This window comes from Muntiacus reevesi, chromosome 4, assembly GCF_963930625.1.
Source record: "Muntiacus reevesi chromosome 4, mMunRee1.1, whole genome shotgun sequence".
In the NCBI taxonomy this organism is placed as follows: Eukaryota; Metazoa; Chordata; class Mammalia; order Artiodactyla; family Cervidae; genus Muntiacus; species Muntiacus reevesi.
This window is the reverse complement of record NC_089252.1, coordinates 95,657,181-95,683,376: the sequence shown is the minus strand read 5'-3', so window position 1 is coordinate 95,683,376 and position 26,196 is coordinate 95,657,181. Positions and strand designations below refer to the sequence as shown.

Below are 26,196 nucleotides of genomic sequence, written 5' to 3'. Positions count from 1 at the left end.
CAGGGAAAAAAGGAGGAGGAAAAGAAAGAAACAAACAAACAAAAAAAGGTAAATCAAAACCATCAGGACCTTAGGTATTTTCCCTGTTAGCTGTCTGCCTTCCATTCCTCATTTATAATTAACAAGCACTGCTGTGGCAAGGCATTTTTATTTGCAAAGAATTTTTAACCTTTGAGTGCTTCCATGACAGCCTTTGGAGAGACTAATTTAATAACTCCTGTTTACAAATGAGCAACGGCAAGGCCTAGATGCTGAGAAAGGCGCGGAGGGTCAGAGGTAAAGCCAACAGGATTTCTCTTGATTCTCACGTCTTTCTCTCCCTCTTGGCAAAATGCACACAACACCCAAGAGCTCTCGCTTTCGACATGCTGATTAAAGCTTTTCAGGAGTGCGTGGGGAAATATATGATTTGGTTTTGGGTTTTTTTCTTTTTTAAATAGACATTTATTAAGATAGAACCTGCTAGTAAAGCGGGATTTCATTAAAAAAAAAACCAAAAAACCCAATCATACAAAGCGTGCATTGGTTTCATTCTGTCAGAGTTGACATTCTACCTGTACATAATTGGGTTTGTGAATGACAGGTTTCCAAGGAACAAGGTATGATTCAGAGAGCAGAGCTCCTGCATCCTCCGTCCTCCCTCTGTCTAGCCAGCAACAACCCTTGCCACCCCCTCAACCTAAAGTTGCAGCTATGAATTCATTTGCTTTCGTATTCAGAAGCCACAATTGGCTCTTCCATGACATAACCAAGACCAGCAGATGAAGGCTCTTCTTTCAACTGTCTCAAAGTACTCTGGTCATCTACACCAGTGATCAAATTATTTGCAAAATGCCTAATGATTTATACCAGTGAACCCACTGACCATGATGCAAAACAATTCGTTGTGAACGGATCGGGGGTGTTTGTCTGTTGGGGGGTGGCGGTGTCTCATCTTTGAGACGTTGACAGGTTATTTACAACACTGAATTCTGAACCACAATGTCTCCTTTTCTGTGAGAAGTGATAGGATGAAGGTAAAAAAGGAGTCTTCGTTGTCACACAATGCTGACAAGTTCAAGTCGTAAACTGCAGGATTCTAGCTTTGGATAGGATTGGAAATATCATTAAGTCTTCCCCCTCTCCCCTTCCCCTTCTCTCTCTTTTTCATCCCTTCTTTTTTTTTTTTTTTTAAGGAGAGGAAAATATTTTTTTGCAAGAGAACTCCTATGTGGAAACTCATTATATCAAACAGAGCTGCCCAAGGTGACGAGACAGCAGGAGGTCCCGTGCTCAACTTCTCTTAAGCTCCACCTTCTCCTAAACTCCAGCACCATTTTCATGGTCCTAACATCTCAAGGGTTCCAAAGACACACATCTGGAAACCAGCATACTTCCCAGGGCAGATCAAGGTCATTTCTAGTATTATCAAAATATGAAGTAGGTGCCCCATAATTTGAGAGATGGCAGAAAGACATAAAAAAAAAAAAAAAAAAAAAAAAAACAGAGGCTGCTGGATGACTTAAGAGACAGATGATTCTTTATCATCAAACTCTGCAGATAATGATGATTCTGGTCATGGGAAATTGTACGCCCTGTTTCTAAGACATTACGTGGAGATGCCTAGGGTGTAGAGATGTACCCCCATGACTGATTTGACAAGTCGGAGACAGGGCCCTGGAAGTGCATTTTCCCCAGCATTCCATGTCATTCCAACCTGACATGCACTTGGAGGACATGCTTCTGGAGCTATCCTGCCAGTTAGAATGGAGCACCCCAGTCAGAGGGTGGTCTGGAACCTGGTGTGTTCTACCAACATTCCCAATGGTCTCTGGACAATATACATTTCAAAAACTGTTCCAGGACATCTATGCCAACTGTCCCGACTACGATGTATTAAACTCTGCATCACTAAGTCCACCTGTCACTCAGCTGGGCCCCACGGGGCATGTGTGTGAAAACACGCTGGTGAGAGGCAGGACCATACCAGTCATCAAAGAGTGTCTCTCGCTGCCGACCTGCTGTCTGTCCTGCCGTCTTCCTTCCCTGTGGTATGGGCTTCCCTGCGCCAAGTTCACGGTCAGACAGGTTCAGGTCACTTTCATGCACAGGGTCATGGGGCAGACTGCTTAAAGGGTGGCTCCATCCCAACACAAACCAAGTGGGGGATAAGGAACGCACCGTTCTGGGCTCAATACAGCAATGCCTCAGGCAGCTGAGATCGGGTGTGGGAAAAGATACTTTTGTTAAAGACAGAGGACTATGGAAAGCAACTAGACTCCAGTAAAAATTAATAATAAAAAAGAAGATACAGAGGGCTAAAATACCCCAAAGGCCTCCAAAGCTTTTTGCTAATTAACAGATGTGTCCTTGGTATTTAAATTCTTCCATGACTTCAACTCACTAAAGGCATAAGAATCACTCCTCTTACTCTTAACCAGAGGAAAAGAGGAAGCCTTTTCTCCTTATCATAATTTAATGTTACTGCCCCCTTATCATAAAAAGAAAAGCAACATATAATGTACGTAGAAAAGAATCAGGAATTACAGATAAGAAGAAAAAAATAATTCAAACACTCACAATCCCAGAGATAATCACTGCTAAACAGAAACAGATGCGGGCCCTCTTTTCCTCTCATGTGAAGGAACTGGAGACCAGATTTCATTTATGTGTGTGCGCTATCAGTGAGTACCGAGAGACAAGACTCTGGCCTGAAATAAAAAGACATGAGCCAGAGCCACCCACACATGGACACATAACACTCTCGGCAAAAAGATGTGCATTCTTCAATCCAGATAAGAGGGTTTGCTCTGATCTGGTGCCCTGTAGCAGGATCAGAGACTTTATGTACATACTGAAGAAAACACCAGGCAACATGGGAACTGCATATATACTTAAGGGTATCACAGAGTTAAGCTGGGTCCCTCAGATAGATTAAAAAAAAAAAAAATCTGAAAACCGGATTTCAACAGCTATCAACTTTCAATTTGCTGTGCAAGTAGGGAGAGATGGGTCACAGATAATCTAAAACCACTAAGCCCTGGCTGGCTCTGAATTGTGTCTTTGTATATCAGTCACAGACTCAATGGTGCGACAGCTGACGTCACTGCAAACCACCTAAAGGGTCTGTCTTGGGCAGGCCAGACTTCTGAGGGGCTGGGGAGGAGCCTGGCTTCCTCAGTCCACTCTGCTGCTCCATTCCCTCAAGTTCCCAATAAAAACATCCAGCTTTTCACGTGCATGCAAAGCACGGGCCTAAGATGAGTCAAAACTTATTCTGAGTTTCCTACCTTTGGGAACACCTTTCCCGCCTTATCTGTTTGACCAAGAAAACAGGTAAATACGTATTTTGAGTGAAGAGAGATTTTATTAGGCTGCAGGCTGCCTGGATGTAAGGAATGAAAAGAAGTAGGCACTCTCAGCAGAAAAGCCATTACTGTGCTGTGTAAGCGAGCCGGTAAGAACTGGAAGTGGGGTCTGCTTGCTTTCACTTAGCGCTGAGAGGACTTCCCTGGTGGTGCAGCGGGTAAGACTACACCTGCCAATGCAGGAGACATGGGTTTGGGGTCTGGTCTGGGGAGATTCCACGTGCTGCAGGGCGAAGCCAGTGTGCTAGAAGCCACTGCAATCAGAAGCCCGCAAACTGGAGACGGAGAACAGCCCCTGCTCACAACAACTAGAGAAAAGTCCAAATGCAGGAACAAAGACCCAGCACAGCCAAAGAAAATAACTAAATAAAAAACAAGAACAACAACAACAAAAACCAACAAAAAAGAGTTTTTTAGAAAAGTGGGTATCACTGAGATACTCCCATGATGAGTAAATCAGAATTGTCAAAACTGAGCCATCACCAAGAACACTAGCTGTTCCCCTCCAAAATCGCCTGGGTCACATGATCACATGACCCACAAGAGCAAGTTTTAGCTCCCTCCTTCCAAGTGCTGCGCAAAAACACAAGTGGAGCATCAGAAAGACAGGAAGGCAGACAGGTGGGAAATAGGGTTGTGGAGGGTGGCTTGAAACGAAATGAGATGAGGATGTTCCAAGAGAGGGAAACGTGTCCCCAAAGGATCGAGGACTCCACAGGACAAGTCTGACCTCCAGGGCCTTGACTCCAGTATGTGCTTGGAAACTGGGGGATGGCAGGTAAAGGTTTTCTAATATATTTCTAATGTTTATGCAATTTCTTACATTTACAAAAGGTTTTATAAGAGTCATTTTGTTCCATAGCTTATCATCGCCTTTATTCCTTCTCAGCTGCCCTATAAAGTCAGTATTTGTATCTGTTTCACACACATGATCCTACAAACTCATAAGCAACATGACCGAGGTCACATAAATTAGAACCTACATTGTCCAACTCCAAGACCAAAGCTCTTTCTATCACCTTTTTTTTTAGGGGAGTGGTCAAATCTTCCTTCTTTTCTGTGTGCATCTTTCCATCCTTCTCATCATCTGTCCAACCATCCAACCATTCAAGCAAACAGTGATGGAGCATCTGCTGCTGCTAGGCCTGTACAGAGATGCTGGGATTCAGAGTTATCTCTAACCTCATGGGACTTCAAGTCAAGTGAGGAAGAGAGACAACAGTCAGGTCAGCACATCGATAAACTTGCCACTTAGAGACTGCAGTGACTGTCATGATGGAAGCAAACAAGGAGATGAGAGAGAGGCCAAGGATGGATGAGAACAGGCCTCCCCACTGAAACGACACGCGAGTTGTGGTGATAGACGGAGGAGGCGGCAGCTCTGGGGAAGACCAGGAGAGTTCTCCAGGCAGAGGAAAGGCAAGCAGCGGCTGTGGCATGGGGAAGGGTATGGAGTGAATGTCTCAGGAGGTCATGTGTTGACCTCCCCTCCCCCACCACTGTCAGCATGGGTGATGGTCACCAAGGCGGTGGAGCCCCTGCCTGTACCGAAGCACTGATGTGAGATTTGGGGGAAGAGGCCATCTTAGTGGGTTGAAGGAAAGCTCTTCCTTTCTCCTGATTTCCTTCGCCTTGGAATTCCTATCTCCCTGTCTTGATACCCAGACGTCAGCACATCCTGTTATTTGCAGCCTCAATGGCTCCTTCACCCCCCCCGTCCCCAATACTGTGTTTTTCCTCTTTCCTGGCAAACACTCAGTCTGACTGGGGGACCCAGGCATGAACCTTGACACTTGCCGTGTCTGGAAGCAAGATTTCTATCTCTGTGAGAAAGGAAAAACGGTTTCCTAATCAACACAGAAGCTCAAGGGCGGAGACCGTAACAGGGCCAGCTGGGTACGAGGCTGGTGAGAGCGCAGAGCCAAAACCCGCTGTCTGGCCCGTCATCCTCCCTGCCCTCTGCCTGGGCTCCAGCGGCTCTGGCCATCTGCACCAAGAGGAGATTATCCCTGCCAGGCGCTGCCCGACTTGCTACAGGATCATTTTTAGTGGCAGTTGTTTCCTCTAATATGTCAATTCATATTTCCATGAAGAAACATACATGGTGCCCTACTTTGGACTAATTTATCTTGGAATTTTTTAGGCAGTGGAAACATTTTTTTTTTTCAATTAAGCCTCCTGGATGACTTTTCACATTGTGAGTATCTCTGACCAGACTTTGATTTCCGGGTCCGATGAAAGAACCATGTCTTGGATCAGGTTTCCCCAGAATCAGATCTGGGAAAGGGCTCTGAACATAAAGAAGGTTGGGAGGCAATCCCCAAGCTCCTGAGAAGGAACTGGGGAAGGGAAGCAGGACAGGGAATGATGCTAATGCACGGAGGGCTGATGGGCAGCTGCTGCTCTGGGCAACTATGACTCATTTAGTGGAGAAGCTATGGGAAATGGTCTAGAACATTCCTCACAGATGTCCTACTAGAGAATCAAAGAGGCAGGGGTACTCACCCCCCACCCAAGTTCCAACAGTCATTGGGTGAGAATTTTACCTGGGCCCCTGTGGCCCACCCCACATGCAAAACACGCAGGCTAGAGAGTGATAGTTCCTATGGATGGAGAAACCATGGGTCAGAGGACTCTGAGAAGGTGAATACCCAGGGGGAAGAGGGGACTGTCCCAAGTGTCTGCTGCTGGTGGCTTCACTTATTAAACAACTCATCACTGTACATCTACTATATACTATGCATTCTGGTGGGTACTGTGAGGGATTAAAACAAAATAGTAAAAAGTCCCTGTGTGACTGGAACACAAAAATATAGTCAAGAGAGCTAGATCATAAATTTCAAAGTCAGGTACTTGTGAGGTTACTTAAGAGAAAGTGCTTATCTAGGAGACACATGCTAAAAAACACACAGGTCAAGGATTATGTTTGTCATTTAATTTCAAAAGGTTGAGCAAAAATAATATGTGTATGCACTGTGTGCATGTGCATGCAATAAAGAGAGGGAGGGAGGAAGGGGTAAACAAGCGGCACAAAAGTGCTGAATGTTAGCAACAGACCTTTCTAGAAGGCTGTCTGGAAGTTCATCATGCTATTCTTGTTTACTATAAATAACACTGTGGCTTTTCAAAATAAGTTTTGAGCCAGAGAAATAAAAAACGGAACAGTTTTGTGACTTTGTTGTTCAGGTCAGTTCAGTTCAGTTGCTGAGTCGTCTCCAACTCTTTGCGACCCCATGAATCGCAGCACACCTGGCCTCCCTGTCCATCACCAACTCCTGGAGTTTACTCAAACTCATGCCCATCGAGTTGGTGATGCCATCCAGCCATCTCATCCTCTGTCGTCCCCTTCTCCTCCTGCCCCCAATCCCTCCCAGCATCAGGGTCTTTTCCAATGAGTCAACTCTTCGCATGAGGTGGCCAAAGTATTGGAGTTTCAGCTTCAGCATCAGTCCTTCCAATGAAAACCCAGGACTAATCTCCTTTAGGATGGACTGGTTGAATCTCCTTGCAGTCCAAGGGACAAGCCTCTTGATGAAAGTGAAAGAGGAGAGTGAAAAAGTTGGCTTAAAGCTCAACATTCAGAAAACTAAAATCATGGCATCTGGTCCCATCACTTCAAGGGAAATAGATGGGGAGACAGTGGAAACAGTGTCAGACTTTATTTTTGGGGGCTCCAAAATCACTGCAGATGGTGATTGCAGCCGTGAAATTAAAAGATGCTTACTCCTTGGAAGGAAAGTTATGACTTCGTTGTTAGGTCAGTTATTAATAGAACACCGAGCACACGCTGGGCACTGGATACCGCCGTGCTGAGTAGCAGGTTGCTAGGCACAAAGAGAAGGAGGGAGTGTTCCTGACAGGTGCATAAAGGCATGCAGGCAAGAGAGATCAAGGTGCTATCAAGACACTGAGAGGAGCCTAAGAGGGTGACAAGTCAGCAGGTGCAAAAATACACATGCAACCCAAGTGAAGGAGTTTTCACTTTACTGTAAACATGTTCACAGGCCAGTGAGGAATCTGCCTACCAAACACACAGCAAGCTAATTCAGCATCATGAGTAGCAAGAGTGAACCCTCAAGGGAAAGAGCTTGGCCACTGATGGTGTCTCCATGGCAACACTGCTACCTGCATCACTGCATCCGTAGGAAAGGCTGTGAGTACCTACAGAAGCTCTGATTTCCTGAGCTTTTTCAGACCCACGGCCTTCCTAAGAAGCAACCAAAGAAGATGGAATGGTTATGCCTGGACCAGTTCCTCCATTTCACTTGGTCCATATGTTAACTGTGATTTTATGGCATGTACGTTTTTCCTTCATTGGATGCTGAGCAGATCCAGTTCCAAGAGCTCCTCCTTTCCAGATGAGCCCCTCAGGGGAACAGTTTCTGAGGAAATGACTACACATTGAATTGTAACACTCCTCACCTCCTGACTTCAAAATGAGAATTGTAAGACTCCACAAAATACCTCTGTTTGCTTTTCTTTTCCATGCCACCTGCCAAAGTACTTGTTCAGTCACTACCTCCTGTGTAGAAGTTGGCTAACCCCATGGAGACCAAATCTGAAGCATTAAATATCCCCTAAGCACTCAAAAATAGCATACTATGACCGTGCAGTGAATTAAAATCTTGGAGGCACAGTGCCTTGGGTTCAAATCCTATCTTTGCCACTTCACTGAGAGGCTGTTAGGAATACATAATACAGCTGGTATTAAATAATACAGCTGGTACTAAATAATACCTTCACTATGCTGGCTATAGTGAAATCTGACTGGGCCAGTTTGCTAGGCCCTGTGCTATGCGTAGGGACAAAAAGTAAAACAAGTCAATAAAAATAGTCATGGTTCTTGTTTGCTAGAAGTTGATCCAGCCCCTACAAATATATTTTAGTTGGGATGGAAACAGATCAATGGAAAACAGATGGGTGGCAAACAAGTCATTTCTGTAAGTCTTTATTAAACACCCAGTATATACTTGAAGGTGTGCTGGACTGACAGAGAATTTGATTACCATCTTTACCTAAGGCTTACTTATTTTACCATGATTTTAGCACTTCAAGGTCACAAAGATGACCTTAGTTTCTTACCAAGATACAGTAAGGTAAACAGGCTTGGATATTAAATTAATGACCCTGGGACTAATCAAGCACTTTAGAGCTTCCCATGCACTTTCAATTCAGGGAACTCTGTGAATTGCCAAAAATATCTATGAAGGTTCATCAGAGAAACAAGGGTTATTATTGCCATTTCACAGAAGGAGAAGGTGGTGCTCAGAGAAGCCAAGCACCGTGGTCGTTACTATCTAGCATGCTGTTTCTAGAGTGCCAAATCTTCTACTTTTCACCCTGAAGCAGGGGAAATTGAGTCAGTTTGGTTCCAATTCTGGGGTGTGCTGTTTCTAACTTTCCTTTTGAAAAGGACTTTTTTGGAATGTATGCCAGGCTCTGTGCAAAACACTTTCCACGAGTTCTTGACTTAATCCTCACAGCACAGTAAGAGATGGAAATCAGTAATATCTTCCTCATTTTACAGATGGGGAAAACCAAGGCTCAAAGTGTTTCTGAAACTCACTTATGCTCCCACAGTTGGGAGACTATGAAACTGGAAATGCAAACCTGAGCCGGCTAGATTCCAGAACCCTCCACTGAACACCTGAGGGCCTATTCGAGGCCTCAGCAGACTGACTGCACTGGTCCCCTAATCCATGTAAAACAAGCTGTGCTTTTCTCCCTGCTCACACAGAGGCCCCCAAATCACTGGCAAGTCATAGGAAATTCTTAAGTGGCTGCTTATTAATAACATTTTCAGTTTATATTAGCCTGCCTTTCATCCAGGGAAACTCAGCCAGCTCCATATACAGAGAACCTCTGCAATCCAGCCGTTTCTGGTGTGGATGGGGGCCAGCTGGCGAGAGCATCCCTCAGGGGCCTGGCTTGTGGGGATTCTGGCAATGGTCACACCCCTCAAAACTTGACAGGGGCCCTTTAATATCCGTGCTGAAGGGCTGGAGGCAGAGACTTCCCAGAAATCCATGTTCCTCCGTGAATGAGGCCAACGGCTCAAGATGACCCCAGTGGACTTGGGAAACAAGAGTGTCAAGAAATTGGGTGTTTACCAAGCACTGAGGCTGGAAGTGAAGCCCTGCCACTGAGATTGAGTTAGACACAACAGGGAAAGACGCTATTTTCAGGAGAGACCTGGCTTCAGTCAAGTCCAGGGAAAAAAACAAAACACATTTCTCAGGGTTTCCCACAAGGGGGACAGACAAAAAAAAAAAAAAAAAAGGCAAGATGCTGATTTGCCTTTCTGATCCATGGAAAGGTTTATGTGGTTTTGTTCTGAGCCACGACCAGTCCCCTCATTCTGCAGCAGCGAGGGGATGGAGGGGAGTACAGAGAAAGAAAATAACACTTCTTGGTTTCATGTTTTATTGGAAAGAAGCCCTGGATGAATTGAATTCACATGGTCTACAGGAGTGAGACACTGAAAATATTTAAGAATCTGTTGTATTCAGATTTGACAAGGTGATGGTGGAAGGATGTATGTCTCCTAGACGCACCTCCCACCCCCAAACCCAGGGGGTGCAGCAACGCCCACGAGCTTCTGGCTGAGTTGATACAACGAACAGCAGCTCAGACTGTGGGCTTCTTGGTACACAGGATGAGGCTTGGTCACTTATCCATGAGTTCTACTCACTATTTCCACCTTTCCCCAATTGGTCAGTATCACCTCCTGCCTGGGGTACAACAGCCTACTTATTCTTCTCTGTATCCACTCTTGCCTCTCTAGAATCTATTTTCTGCCATTTTGTTTTTTTAAAACAATGGTGGTATCATTCAACTGCCGTGCTTAAAAAGCTCCACTGGCTTCCCACTACAATTAAAGCACATACTCCCTAACATAGGCCTATGAGAGTCAATATAATCTTGCCCCTTCCTGTCTCTCCAACTTTATTTTGTCCCACTGCCCTTCATCTTCTCTACTATGTTTCAGCCCCAATGACCTTTTAATTATCCTCTGTGCTTGCGTATGTGCCAAGGCCATCCCTCTCTTAGAATCTCTGCAGTGGCTGTTGTACTGCCTGGAGCATCCTTCCCTGAGCTCTTTCTGAGCTGACCTATTTTTCATTATCCATGTAATTACTCAAAGGCACCTCCACCAAGAACCCTATGAAAAACAGCCCACTTTCTGTTCTCATTCACTCTCCATTCTATTATCCTTTTAAATTTTTTCTTAACATCTGTCACTATCAGAAACTGTTTTACCTGTTGGTGGATCTATTAAATGTTTCTCCCACTATAACCTCCATAAGATCAAGGAGCTTATCTTATAACCCTAACTCTAACCTAAAACAGAAAGCATTCAATCCAGCCTGGAATCTAGCTTGGTAGTTCTCAAATAGAGGCTGAACAGTTTATGGGCACACAAAAAAGAATCAGTGTGAAAAAAATTTTTTATATTCATTTTTTGGGATTACTGAAAATCTACATTGTTACAATGATGCCAAAACTGGAAAGTGTGAGTCAACTATAAGATCAGTAGTACATCATCAAAACCACATCAAAGAAAGACTGTCTTCTTCTGGGATTAAAGAAGACACAGTAAATCGAGGGCAGAGAATATATCCTGAGAATGACTGAGAATTGTACCGTAACTGCCATGTAATGTAATTCTGTTAAGTGTACTGCAAAATGTCCAAAATCAGAAAGAACACCTTGAATACAGAAAGACTGAAAAGCTGTAGTTTAATCTAAAGTAAATGTTCCAAAAATGTTGGAATTGTTAATAATAAAAAGTATCTGAAACACAGAAGAAAGAAGTAATCCTGTGGCTTTGGCATCTGAGATTCCAGACCTCAATTTACCCATATATAAAATGGGAGAGAAGCAGGTAACTCTCTCCTTCCAGTTTCAGAGAGCTTTGTAGAACTGTGACGTATTTGTATAGGGCAGGAGGATTTTTTTCCAGTCCCCAGTTAACCTCAGCAGAGTTTCCTGGGTGAGTTTACAACCATCTACCATCCAATCCAACACTTCTTATTAACTTTCAAGTGACTTAACATCTTTTAAGAGTCTGATGAAAGCTGGGATCCTCTTCCTCAAAACGGTGAACATACATACATTCATAGTAAATGCTGCATTTAATTTCAAAAAGTTTGTCAGTCTTTACTGTTCCTTTGGTGCTCATGGATTTCAAGTTAAAAACACCTGGTTTAGAGAACTGGCTAAGTGTAAAAGGTCTTCTCTGCTATTCCCCGCAGGCCCACAGACACTGCCTTATGTTTTGCAGATGTTCTATTTCTCACTCTCTGCGACGTTTGCTTTTAAAAATTCAAAGTAGCACATGATATCATCCCGACCACGTAGGATGCTGAATCTTAGGCATTCAGTGATACAGGATGGGAGGCAGTTTTTAAGGATGGCAAGGGCAAACCACACTGGTGTTTAGGCAGCCCAATTGCCAAAGTGAGCAGAAGGCAGGTTTCAAGCTAGTCTGATCAAAATCAAGCCCGGTGATTAGGGCTGCTTTTCAACCTTTCAGAAGCCATTCAAGCAAGAACTCAAGCCCCTGCTGCTGAGACAGGAACATGGGAATTCTCTGCTCTGCGTTTTCACCCTGCTTCCTAATGAGCCAGGTGCTTCCATGTGGTGGCCCAAGCTGCGCAGGAAGCAGGGGGAGCGGCTTAGGCTGGGGGAGGATTCACTGTCACAACTGGTGGCAAGCTTCTAGTCCTGACAGGCTCTCCAGCTGACTTCTGCGCTGTGACCTCAGATGCAAGTAGGAGACTTGGGCAGCAATCTACATGAACTCCTGAATCCCGATAGCTAAGCTGTCAGGAGAGGACATCGCTGACAGCAGCACTGCATGTGCACCGGCCACCTGGCCACTGGTTGAGTTGCCAAGAGAACGCCTACAGCGAACAGTCCCTCGGATAGCAGGTATTCTTCTGGGAGCATCAGAGCAGGAAAGCTGGATAAAGAGCCTACATCACTGGTAATGAAAAGCGACAGGAGCCTTAAGGATGGCCACCATGTTAATCAGAACAACAGGATGTAAGTCACAGAGAAAGAAAAACACTCCATTCAAACTTAAACTAAAAATTCAACTGAAACTTTCAATACGCTAGTAGGTCATCCACTTTGAGGAAGGAAGACAGAGTAAGTAGAGTAACACAGAGTAAGTAGAAAATAAAATGTCTTTTCAGCATGCCTAAGCAATTAATAGGTGAAAGAAAGTGAAAGTGAAGTCACTCAGTCGTGTCCGATTCTTTGCAACACCATGAACTGTAGCCTGTCAGGCTTCTCCGTCCATGGAATTTTCCAGGCAAGAGTACTGGAGTGGGCTGCCATTTCCTTCTCCAGGGGATCTTCCCGACCCAGGGATCGAACCCAGGTCTCCTGAATTGTAGGCAGATGCTTTATTAATAGGGGGTTGGTATTTATTTGCCAAACTGAAAGAATCAACTTCCAGGCAGTGTCCAAGAGGAGACATGGCATGTAAGTTCAATCTCTTGAGGCAACTACAACTGATCAATACAGGCTACCTGAGTCCTGGGTTGAGGAGCAGACTGAGGTTGTGCTGGAGCTTGACAAACAGTATGGAGTGTCATCAGTGAGGTCCACAATGGACAGAGGTGATGCAGGTGCCGGGTACGTGCCACACTCCTACCATGCTGGGACATGAAGAATGGAGGTCAAACATGGGTACATATTCATACAAGAATGAATTTCCCCACTGAGGATTTCCTGTCATTCAAATAGAAACTTCTAGAAGAAGAATAAGGAGGGGTGAGGGAAGAAAGCAGACATCTGTTTATCCTGCCAGATCACAGCCTGGGGTCCAGCAAGGGGCGAGATATCAAACTCAGAAGATGTTCACAATCAACCCACAATCAATCCACTTGCAGGAAATTCCTGTTCAGGATAATAATTTATATGACTGCCATATCCTCAATCACAAGACACAGTTGGGTAACTGTGCTCTTCCTATTAAAGCAGAAGAGTGACTGGATATATTGTCCACATTTGCCAAAGCAAGATTGAAAATGAACTGGGATTTAATTCTAAACAGCCAGAAATTTAGCTAACCAGAACCACCCACTCCTTTTAGCTGACACTTTTATTTCCTAGTTGAACAACCCAAGACAACAGCATAAATGTCTGTGTTTTTCAAAATTTCACAAAGCATTTGATTTGAATTAATATAAAATGGAACAGTACTTTTTTTTTTTTCCTTAAAAACAATACCATCTCATTTGGGAACCACCAACTTCTTACCATTTCAGGCATCCTAAACATGTGTAAATATAGAGATCACCAAAGTGTCCTAAATGTTTATAAACATACAGATCATAGAAATAAATGCATTTATTCACATGGTATGTTTGTAAAACACACATAAGTTCCAGGATAGTTCACACCTACCATTTCTACAAGTTGGGGAAGCTTCAGAATCAAATGATGCTAATTCAAATTTCAGCTTGGCCATTTACTAGCTGTGTGACATTAGGCAAGTTACTTTACATCTATCTCTGTGCTTAGCGTCTATAGAATGCATAATAGAACCTATCTTACAAGGTTATCATAAGATGTAACACACAAAATTGTGAACATGAGCCATAAAAAGGAACAAAATTGTGCCTCTGCAGATACACGAGACTGACACACAGAATGAAGTCAGAAAGAGAAAAACAAATATAATATATTAACGCATATATGTGGAATCTAGACAAACAGTAGAGATGTACTTATCTGCAAAGCAGAAGTAGAGACACAGATATAGAGAACTAACGTATGGATACCAAGGAGGGAAGAGGAGAGGTGGGATGGACTGTGAAATTGGGATTGACATACATACACTGCTACGTATAAAATAGACAGCCACACCTAGCGTAGAGCACTGGGAACTCTACTCCGTGCTCTGTGGAAGCAAATGGAATGGCAAGTCCCCAGACAGGGGATGTATGTGTCTCTGATTTATGTAAAGCTGACTGACTGTTGTTCAGCAGAAACACAACACTGCAGAGCAACCCATATTCTTAATAAAAAAAAAATTTTTTTTAAAGACTTAATAAACAGTGAGCGTGGTGCTGGGCACACAGTAAGCAGTCAATCAACTGTCAGTTATTAATTATTTATTACTCCACAGAAGGAGAAACTGAGTCACAGAGCAGCTAAGTGATCTCTTTCAGGTTCACTTCAATGAACAATGACACAATGGGGGCTCGAACCTGGGCCTTCTGAATGCAGTCAGATCTCCTCTCCTGTGGAGGCCTCTGTGCTTCTGATACAGGTGGCCGAGAAGCAGCAGCACCGGCATCACCAGGGAGCTGGCTACGAATGCAGAGTCAGCAACACCCCCAGGTGCATGTATGATGCACTGGGGAGCCCTGGTCTCAGGCACTGAGGAGGATGCGTGTATACAGAACACAGCCCGAAGGGCTTCTGAGAGTGACCGAGCGGCACTGAGGGATGCAGGCACCCCCCACCCCATCCCCACCGAACTAAACATCTGAAACATCCAAAGGTCAGAGGCTTTTGCAGGAAGCTCCAAGGGGCTCCCTGGAGGGCTACTGCTTCTCATATTCCAGTGCATATTCACAACACACAGAGGTCAGGGCCAGATATAAAACCTGACCTTTTAGTTCTCCACCCAAAAGCAGCCACTGGAGGAAATTGCACACCTCCACTGACAACGCTGAATTCCCTCTGAAAGTTCACACTCATCAGGGTCAGCTCCAGAAGACAATTTAGAGATCACCTAATCCAGGGCCTTTATTTCAGGGAGAGAAGAACTGAGGTTCAGAAGGGGGAAACACATATTCTAGTTAGGACCTGAAGTGCTCATGATGGGGGGATCAAAAGCCCACAAGCCTGGCCTTTCTCTTTGGACTCAACTAGGCTCGCAGCAGATCTGCCCACACTCCATTTAGTCCAACAGAAGGGCTGCTTCCATTTGCCCAGAGCTTTTATTCCTCATCAGAGTGTGTCTTACCAACTTTCCAACAAACGTCACACTTCCATTCTAAAGGCCACATTCAGAGCTGGTGATGAAGAAGTCACTCTATTCTGTTTTGTGCCTGATACAGTCTCTTGGATATTGCCAATTTTATCAAAAGATCAAGCAAAAGGATTCCTGAAATCTAGAAAAATGGTACAGATGGATCTATTTCCAGGGTAGACGCAGACATAGCGTCTCTATTCCTACCCTGGAAACAGACACAGGCATAGAGAATGGACATGTGGACACAGTGGGGAAGGGGAGAGTGGGACAAGTTGGCAGAGTAGGACTGACATAGATACACTACATGTGTAAAACAGCTAGCCAGTGGAAAGCTGCTATATAGCACAGGAAGCTCAGCTCTGTGCTCTGTGATGACAGAGAGGGGGGGATGGGAGAAAGGTCCAAGAGGGAGGGGATGTATGGGTACATATAGCTGAGTCTCTTCATTGTACAGCGAAAATAATACACTGGAAAACAATGATATTCCAATTAAAAAAAAATCAACCAATCAATGGCTACATAATGAGATATTCCTCATGTTAGGGTTCCACAGATAGAAGATTTAAAAGGCAAAGAAAAAACATTCATAATACTTTACGGTAAAAAGTGTAAGGAGGCCCAGAATGGTGGACATCATTCAGGCTTTGGACGATGACCATCCTGGGTTTGAATTCCAGCTTTATTCTTTCTTCTCTGCATAAAGTAGGGCAAGTTACTTAACTTCTTGGAGTCTTGGTTTCTCCCTTACTAAATGGAGCTAATAATATCTAGCTGTGTAACTGCTACAAGAATTAACAAGGTATGGAAACCATCCTTCACATCAACTAGAATATGGTAAGTGTTCAACCTATGATACCTACTACCTTTGCCTTACATTCACACAAACACAAAACTATTTCAGACACGTAGACACCCATAATATACCCTGACATATATACTAACAGCTACCCTGAAAAATATCTGACCCGGTGACCACAGAAAGTACAGCTGTTTCTCAGTCGAGTCCTGGAACTTTCATGAACAAGAATCTCTGAGGACTCAAAACCGATGAATGGATGCCAAGAAGAGAGCTGGAAAAATGGCACCCTGCCCAGCTGAAATGAAATGCTAAGAATTCTTGTCTCAGTTACTCTTAACCCTGGATGGGGCTGGATCCTACTTGTAAGGTTTGATATTTAAAACCGAGAAGGGGTGGGGGAGCTGAAGTCAATGGTGTTTCCAGTGCAAGACGAATGGAGACAACTCAAGCCCCCACCTACTGTGAGACATGCACAGCGCTGACAGTGAAAGGCGCCTCACCTGGCTCCATCTCCACCTCACATCCCAGGGGAAAGATGCCGTGCTCCTTCCAGTGCCCCAAGATGGTCTACGCACAAATGCCAGAACCAGGAAGAACAGGGCGTATCAGAAATCACCACTACTCATTCTTCTTAGAGGTCATCCCACTGTCCCGAGTGACCAAGACTCTGGTTACACTTTCCCCAACAAGGCCAGCAGTCCTGACTCCCCTGAGGTCTCCACTCCAACCAGTGATGCTTCTGGATTCTGTGCTCCGGGCAGTGTTGTGCCTCCTCTTCCATGTCAGCTCTCATGAAACTTGAGTCTTCAGTTCAGCTGACTTGATCCTGATGGACTTTACAACCAAATATGTGCTGAAGTACAGGCTACACACCCACCAAGGAGGCTGGCTGGCTCATATGGTACTCAAAAATGTGCTCTCTTGAATAAATGCACTTTTAAAAATAGGCCATGGTGCTCTGGTGGAAAACACTTGCTGTGCTGAGCCTCATATAGGGTTTTAGAATCTAACATGGTAAATGGTTGTTTACGGATTCTGTGGGCTTCCCCCATGGCTCAGTGGTAAAGAATTCAGCTGCAAGGCAGGAAACGCAGCAGATTCGGGTTCAAGCTCTGGGTGGGGAAGATCCCCTGGGGGAGGAAATGGCAAGCCACTCGTTTTCTTGCCTAAAAAAATCCCATGGATGGAGGAGCCCGATGAAGTACAGTCCAATGTGTGGGACACGACAGAGAGCGAGCACGGATTCTGTAGGACAGACGAGGGCAGGCATTTCTAACTGACGTAGACACAGCTGCTTGTCTTTTGCGCTGTGACGTCACCCGAAGGGAACTTTGGCTTAGCACGTTCATGGTGGTTTGGAGACTGCTCTGATATTCTCCCAGCTGCTTCCTGCTCTCCCTTCCTCCTGACTCCTTCATCCAATCTCTCTAATCTCTGTCTTCACAAACAGCAGCCCCCCCAAATCCGCCTTTTTTCTTTCCCTCCACCTTCTTTCTCCCTCTGCCTTGTCCCCAGGGAAATAATGGAAGAAGATTGCTTCTGGATTTCAGACTCTGAACAAAGAACTGTTCAAATAGCATGCCAAAGAAACATGAAAGCCAAGTCTCAAAAATCAACTAGCCAGGTCCCCAGTGGAGATGGTCGGAGACTCATGATGCTGGAATCTCAATGTCATCTTATCCAGCATTTTCTCCCCTGCTTCATTCAAATACACCCAAACCACCCCCCCCACCACCACCACGACCCCCCCACACATCCTATACACACACACACAGACAATGTATAAGAATGAGAAAGTTTCATGAACAATCTTTTCAGATGGGGAAAAGAGCGAAGTGGCAAATGTCAGCCAAGAGCATAAATGAGGGAAACAATTTTGCCAATGCCTAGACCTCCAGCTTCTTAATTGGCAATAGTTCATGGTCACCAGCAATGACCTATTATAAGCATGACAATCAAGGAGGGTATGAATAGAGAAAGGTTTTTGTAGGTCTTCAAGCACAAAAGAAAAGCCCTTACCCAAATGCCACCTAGCGTTACTGTCTGATGGACAGAGTATTTTCACTCTTGGGTGTTTGAAAACAACAGAGAAGAAAGAAGACCATGTTTCTGGCTCTAAAGAAAGAGGTTTCTGTTAATTCAAGACCAGCAGTACAGAAGGGAGACCAAAAGCCCTGCTCAGACTCAGAGCCTTTGCAATCCACGTGTAGTAGCAGCAGCACTAGACTGGGTAACAGGGCTTGTCACCAGCTGTGTCACTGAGGATAAGTGACGTTCCCTCTCTGGTCTTCAGTCTCCTCTGTCGAATGAGTATGAAAACTACTGCTCCCTGGGGTTCACAGGTTCGGATTCAATGGGAAATGTCAAAGTCATCAGCCCCAGAAGGAAGGCAAGTTGAGTACCTCATAGGAGCCAGAACTGGGCAAAGGCAGCGCTGCCCCCATTCCCCGGCAAGCCCATGAGTCTCAGTGAGTCAGGGAAATTTATGCCTAAGTTTTATATGAGGAAATCAAAGTTCAGAAAGCTCAAGCTACTCTCCTAAGATCACACATACAATCAGGAGGCACGGAGGGAGGCCATCATTAAGGGAGAACTATGATTTTCTATGCAAGACACAGCTTTATTACAGCCCGGAGTGATCAATTCCGGAGTCTGAGTTTCTGCAGAAACAACTTCAAGCCAGACTCCTCTGACTGTAAAGGAGTCACTTCTAAGTTGTCCTTCAGACCTCTGCATTGGAGTTCCAGTTCATCTATGTTTAAAACAAAGATGCTGAAGGACCAGGGAGAAACAGTTATCAAGCTGCATGACTGAAGTATGCTTGCCAGCAGGACAGAGAAAGGGCAAAAATCTAGGAAAGATGGATGGTGTATATCGACACAAGTCAAGGGCAGAAGCCTGGGTCACAGGCAGGTAGGGAAGGGAGAACCATTCTTTTCCCTTAACAGCCGACCCATAAGCTAACATCACCAATATGAAGCTGTGGAACTTCCAAGGAGCCATTCATCAGGTGAAGAATGTATTCAAAGGCCTCCCTTTGATGCTTAGTGTCTGCATCACACAGAAAGAAGAAAGAAAAGGCAGGCCTCCTACACATGCAATGTTGGATCAGAAGAGAAATATGCACAGAAATCCAGAAGTGACTACATTCTGATTTGGATCCTGCAATGGTCCACATGAGACTTATCGGCAGTCAAACAAGAGAACTTCTTTAAGGGTGCCTGAGCCCCAGCTGACGCTAGATGATTTTCATCATCGCATCAGGTCACTTCTATCTCTGCAAAATACAGCAGAAAGATAATACACTTTATTATGTCAACTCTGTCAGTAGGGTGGAAAGTGGTTTTGAGTGGGAGTGGTTTGGGACATTACAGTGATTGAAGATGGCAGCTTTGCTGCCGGCTGAACCTCTCTGCACTCAAATGGATGTGAGCATATTGCCTTTTCAATGGGTTACTTTTTTTTTTTTAGCAACTACACTTATTAAAATAATGATAAAAAGGTAACAATGTCAACAGTAACAACACTAACAGCTAACTTTTACTGGACATTTACTATGTACCTAGCACTGTGCTAGGTGCTTCCTTATGTCACCTCATCCTTACACTTGCCTGTTGGCTCTACTACTCTTCTCATTATACAAGCAGGAAACAATATTCAGAAAGGTAGCTCAAGTATTTTCACCTCTTTCTGAATCCAGAGTCTGAGTCCTTGATGATAAACATCATACCCTACTGCCTAACTGCGAAATTCCCTGTTCATTCCTCAAGCTTCCATGAATGCACCTTCCTTCCAATATTTCTCTCCCCACCCCCCACAATGCATGGTGAACCTTTACAAACCTGCCATTTCAAACAATGCTATTTTACCATTTCTGGTGGCCCCATGATTGTTTATAGGCTGTAATGTCTGATGAAGCCAACATGTTTTAATTTTCACATAAAAAAAAAATAAAGAATTTTCAAGGGGAAAGAGCATTTGATGGAAAGTCAAAACCTTTACAAGCACTCAAGGAGGCATTAAAATCCAAATTTCCAAAATACAGTAATTCTGTTAAAGTTGTGACTTGCTCTGGGGCCCAAGGGGACACTCATCCTGACCCATCTGTGAAAGCCATCAGCAGCCAGGAAGCCTTCTGGGAAACGGGATTAGAGTAGCCAATTCAGCCTCTAGCAAGGAGGCCAGGCTGCTTCATTTGGTTTAAGTCTCCCTGAGATGGTTTAAAACACGCTCTGGGAAGAGATATTCAAGCAAAGCAAATTGCAGCCTTGCAAGTTGCAGCTCTGGTACAAGACAGGCCTTGTCTACAGAGTCACAGCACACTGGAGCCCTCCCCCGACTGGCCATGGATGCACTGGCTAGAAGCAGAACTCTCCAGGGAAATCGTATACGTGCGGAAGTTATACAAGAGCCACGCCTGGACCCGTGGATGGCATCACAGCTGGAACAGACCACTTATCCCCCTGTGATCTGGCCCAGCCCGGATTATTTATGGCTCATAAAAAGCCCCATCAGACCTCAGCATATTCTAAGACCACAAAACAAAAAAAAAAGGGGGGGGGGATTAAAAATCTGTCTTTCATCACCAAGACCTTCATGGCAGATGAGGGATGCTGTGATTGGCTTTGGGGAAACCGAGAGCTGAAGAGAGCTCACTGTGAACACTCCACCAAGAAACCCAATGTAGAGAACATACTGAGTCATGTGTTTCAGCTGGGCTGTGCGGTCATATTCTGGAGCTCTGTCACCATTTCTAATCTGAAAGCACTGGCTAAAATTAAACCTAAATAATTCCAGCGCCATTTCTTCGCCTGGAAGTCTCACCTAAGTCTTCATCTCCCAGAGCCTCTAATGGTTTCTGACATCCTGAGCCAAAATGCAAGCACGCAGGCAGAAGTGTGCTTGGTTTTTAAACCCTCTCCCCTTTTAGTATTTTTTTTTTTAAGGACAGCTGCACTTCTTTTACAGAAAAGCTGCCTCTAAAGCAGTACGACTTAAGTGATTCTTCAGGACTCCCTAGAACTGTGAAATGTCACTGTGCAATTGAGCTTTCCAATAAGCATGATAAGGGCAGAGGTGCCAGAGGACCACAGAAAACAGCCTCGCCACCAAGATAACAGAGCCCCGATGTCCTGCCTACCCCCCATGCAAAGCCTCTAGATCTAGCTTTCTCATCCTTCCTAGAAAATACACTGTTGTTCAATTCGTGAATTCCAACAAATTTCTTACCTACCTCAAGGGAGAGTGAAATTCCCAGTCTAGATAGAAGCTTCCGCCAGACCCTCTGCGCTTGTCAATTGCCCCAGTTCAATTTTCCCCTGGGTCTGGCTCCTAAGAAGGCAAGCAGGACGGCAGGCAGCCAAAGCATCTTTTTCTGGAAACCCTTCTCCAAATCAGGACCCTTCCTGAGGCCAGCAGCAGCAGACTCGGAGCCCGCGCTGCTCTGCCTTCGCTCACGGAAACAGCACTGCTGGATTCAGACCCTCCTGGGATTCACCAGGCAGGGGAAAAAGTGTGACTTCTTCTCTCCCTTCGGATCCGTTCGCCTTCCCGAGAACCCCAGTTTCATATGAACTCCCTTTCTTCACGACAATCTGCAGGAAGTCACAGACCCCAGCTTCAGCGTCACCAGCTGATCCTGAGCCAGACCCGGGGGCAACCAGTCAGCTGGTCGCGGAGCTCAAGACACAGAACCAGGAACTGTGCAGCTCCGCCGAGAAATACTAATAACTGTCGGCGGAGCTGCTGGTGGTGCCGAAGTCGCTGTTGCAGTGCTCGCATCCTCCGCATGCTAATGAAGCCGTGACGTCAGCAAGTCAGTCACGGCATCTGGATGTCCCGTCCCCTCTGCCCAGCGCTGAGATTTATTTACATGTAAATTAACCTCGCCTTCCAAATCAATAATCCCCAAGCCAGGAAGGAGGAAGAAAGCCTTTGCTGGATGCAAACGCCCCAGCGACACAACCTCCAAAGGGGTACAAAAATATCACATAGGAGAAGAGAGGCTTTAAAGATGCACACCTTTTTTTTTTTTGGTTTTGTTTTTTAAAAGCTTTGCTCTTCTGTGCCAGGGATCTGATCTGGGCACAGTTATGAACCTGAGCGCCTGTTTCAGATTATGTGCTGCATCAACGCAGGTTGCAATCAGAGCTCTCCCCCACCCCCCAATTGTCTACTTTCTTTTTCTTTCTTTTCTCTCTCCAACTTTCATTTCAGGGAATTTTCTGACTTGGGGCTATGTCATCCTTGAATGTTTGTGCACCTTGAGATAAAACACAAATGATTGCTTTCCTCAAGTGCTTGGCTGTTGAACTGGCCACTCTGTCAAGCCTGACCCCAGTGCCAAGTGAGCATGAGAGATGACAAACCAGAAAGCTTCCCAGACACTTCTGAGGGCCGCTGGAACCGTAGACAGCACAACTTTCATCTGTTCACTTTTCACATTAGGAAACTCAGGTTCTGAATGGAGAAGCAGCTTTTCCAGGGCCACAGAGGGATTCCAGCAAGGATGGGCCAGAAAGCACATTTCCTGGACCTCAGTCTACAGCTCTGTTAAAGACCTTTGGGTCTTCAATCTCCATCTTTTTGTACCAACAAAGAAGCCTATCTAAACAGTCAGGAAGAAAGAACTTTATACTATTGGATAGCCCTGGGTTTAAATCCTGACTTTGCTTTCTGCTAGAGATGTGACCCTGGTCAGGGCATTTCCACCCTTAGGGTCTACAGTTTCTTCATCTGTACCATCCTTTTATTCAATAAATATTTTCTGAGTACCTACTCTGTGCCGTGAGCCATTCTAGGAACTGGGTATAGGTACGTGTTTGCTCTAATGCAATGAAGTAAAAATACGGAGTGGATGTGGTGAGGACTAACACAATTACCAGCAACGGTAAATATGGAGAAGTAAAGTGAAAGTCTCTCAGTCGTGTCTGACTCTTTGTGACCCCATGGACTGTAGCCTGCCAGGCTCCTTTGTCCATGGAATTCTCCAGGCAAGACTACATGAGTGGGTAGCTGTTCCCTTCTCCAGGGGATATCCCAGCACAGGAATCGAACCAGGGTCTCCTGCATTGCAGGTGGATTCTTTACCAACTGAGCGACCAGGGAAGTCTAAATATGGAGAAGAAAATGGCAACTCACTTCAGTATTCTTGCCTGAAAAATCCCACAGAGAAGCCTGGCAGGGTCTAGTCCACGGGCTTGCAAGGAGATGGACATGACTGAGCGACCAAGCACAGCAGTAAATAACAGTTATTTCTGATATTTTGGGTGAAATAAAAACCAAAAAAAATGCACTGAGCTTTTCCTTCCACTGGGCTGGCCATTGTATCTCTTCTCTGAGTACATCCATAGTCCTCTTTTATTGTTTAAAATCAATTGTTTTTCAGTGCTGTCTAGGCAGTATGCTGGACTCTGTGCCTGCAATGAGGATGCACTGTGGGGTCCTCAGGTGGAGGTGAGGGAGGGGCTGGGGAGAGGTGTATTCCATACTGCAGAAGTGTCCCTGAGGACAAGGCAGCCAGCACAGCTCCTTGCCCACACTCTCCACTTCCCAGCCTGGAGAACCCACCCCCATGAGCTCTGCCCTTTCAGCTGGAGTTCCTGAAGCTTCAAATGAATCTCTTTGTCGGGTATGGGGAAGTTAAATTGTGTCTTTTGTTATACATAATTGTATTAATAATGCTTAATAACTTCTTTCAAACTGCTTCTCTCTGCTTCACAGAAGACCTTTCATGGTGAAAATTGTGGGACCTGGAAAAACTTTTTACTAATAGAAACTGAATACAAGCCAATGACTCATCCTCTGCTTCAGGTCTCCATCACACAGAACTCAGAGGACGTGGGGAAGCGAATGCTTCCCCCACATCTCAATATCCTTCAAGGAGATTATCAAATAAGCCAGCCTGGGGCCACCAATGGCCAAATGGAAGCAGTGACGCCCTACTCCAGTGTGATCATGGGCAAGTCACTTCAACTTTCTGTACTGCAGTGTCTTCATCTTAAGATGAGCCTCTCTGATGTACTTATTATTGTCAAGATCATAGGAGAATCATGAGAACCAATTCACAAGTGATGGACAGGGAAGCAATGAAGAGGAATGCAGAGCAGAAAGCATGAAAAGTGATTTATCTTCACCTGGAATAAATCTGGCACGTGACCATCCATTTCATAAGAGGGGAGGGTGTGACAAGGGGTCTGGAATGCAGTGCCTGTGGTCAGACTTTGGCTCTAACATTTGCTAACTGTCTGACTGGGGACCTTATGTTCTTATCTAAAACAAGAGGGGCTTAAGCTTGCAGAACTCTTTTGAGGAGCAAATAATCCTCAGCGTGAAGTCCTTAGCACTGGACCTAGCACCCAGCGAACATTCAATAAATGTTAGCTGTTGGTCGTGGAAGTGATGACCCTTTAGTTACTATTCATTTTGGCACTACTAGTTAATGACCAAACTTCAAAAGGCGGGAGAAAGTGGGTAAACAGAAAACAGCCAAATCTTCCCCATTCCTAGGACACCACTCAAAAGTTTCACCTAAGTGAGCTGCTGACACAGTCTTCCTCCATGAAGCAACACAGATACTTTTCAACTGCTATGAAACTGGGAAGAAAGCAGGGAAAATGACCACGAAGCCCCAGGGGCCTCCTTCCTCTGAATCTACACAACAGAGAGAGACAACTGTGTTTCTGGCAAGCACTGGGTCCTTCATCCATTCATTCATGGACCATCCGCTTATTAAATGAGCTCCTGTTTGTCAGACAGTGTGCGAGGCCGTAGGGACATCATGATGACCAAGACAGACACGGGCTCTGCCTCTAAAAAGCCAAGAAATCAGAGGGGAAGACAATTAAGCAAGCAATTAGAGTAGAGTGTGATGCATGTTATGATAGGAGAGTGCAGAGTTCTTGAAGGTCTAATTGCAGTCAGGAGGGGGTGGTGGTGCAAAATCACGTGGCTAACGTCCCTTTGACAGGGTGTGCTCTGTGAGTGCAGCTCAGAGGTGGGGGGCTGGAGAGGTGTGCATTACCCTTGCAAAAGGTGGCTGAAATCACAACACAGGGACCGATAATTCCTTGTGACAATTATTTCCATCCCGAAGAATATTATTCTATTCCAGATTTTTGGAAAATATGCCATTAGGAATTGGACAAGGTGAGGCAACAACTACTTTGGAAATTTAGAGGCCTGGTAAATAGGGATGAAGCTCATCCCGTTTTGACACAACAGAGTAAAACTGCAGGTCCACGACAGCAAATTTCTTGGGGGTGGGGGAGGGGAGAACTGGCAACACACATGAGACCTTCAGCTCCTTCTATTGAGATTGCACAGGATTATTTTTACACAAATGACCGTAATTGCATATAGTATACCGGAAGAGAGACAAGGAAGCCAAGGCTGATTGAGGCTGAAGTCATCAGGAATCAAGAAGAATCATGAAGGTCAAAAAAAAAAAAAAATTGAGGGGGGGTAAGGGGGATGAAAAACCAAGGTTATAGGGGAAAGGTCTTACTAATAAGCATGACACAAAATCCAGAAGCCCGAAATGAAAAGAGTGCTAAAAGTGTCATGGTCAAATTTTAGCTGGTAGAGAGGGTGTTGCAGATGGGGCAAGGGTACAGATGTGAGGGAAAAGTGCTCTCACGGAGCAGAAGAAACACACTCCCCTGCGAAGTACAAGGTCCTGCAGCAGCACCGACAGGACAGGGGCAGGTTATGACAAAGAGGCCGCTTCACACACGCGAGAAAATCAAATCATCTTTCATTCCACCAGCATTAGTCAAAATCTTGTTAGAGGATTATGGGAAAAGGGTAATCGAATCACGGCTGGTTATCTCGCAGAAGAGAAGGGTAAGTGATGACAAGGGCTGTGGCCTCTGAGATGAAGGGCTTTAATGAGGATAGTCATAATGAACAATTTTTTATCTCCATCTCCATAGGTGTAAAATAAGAAGGAATGGATTTTCAATGAACTAAAGAGGGATTTCACTTGGACCTAAGGAAGACGCTTGAATCAAGATGATATGAACTGGCCTGGGTCACTCAGAACAACGGCAGTG

At 45.0% G+C, this 26,196-nt stretch overlaps 1 protein-coding gene across 2 annotated transcripts in view; it reads right to left on the bottom strand.

Moving 5' to 3' along the window:
- PRICKLE2 (prickle planar cell polarity protein 2) overlaps nt 1-26,196 on the bottom strand; it is a 337,233-nt gene that overhangs the window by 97,627 nt on the left and 213,410 nt on the right. The window contains exon 1 of one of the 2 annotated variants that reach the window (XM_065933347.1): nt 21,378-21,434. The exons of the other annotated variant lie outside the window; for it this stretch is intronic. The gene's annotated coding sequence lies outside the window, so the exon portion shown is untranslated. Of the gene's footprint in view, nt 1-21,377; nt 21,435-26,196 lie in introns of those variants that run through there. 2 annotated transcript variants of the gene reach the window in all.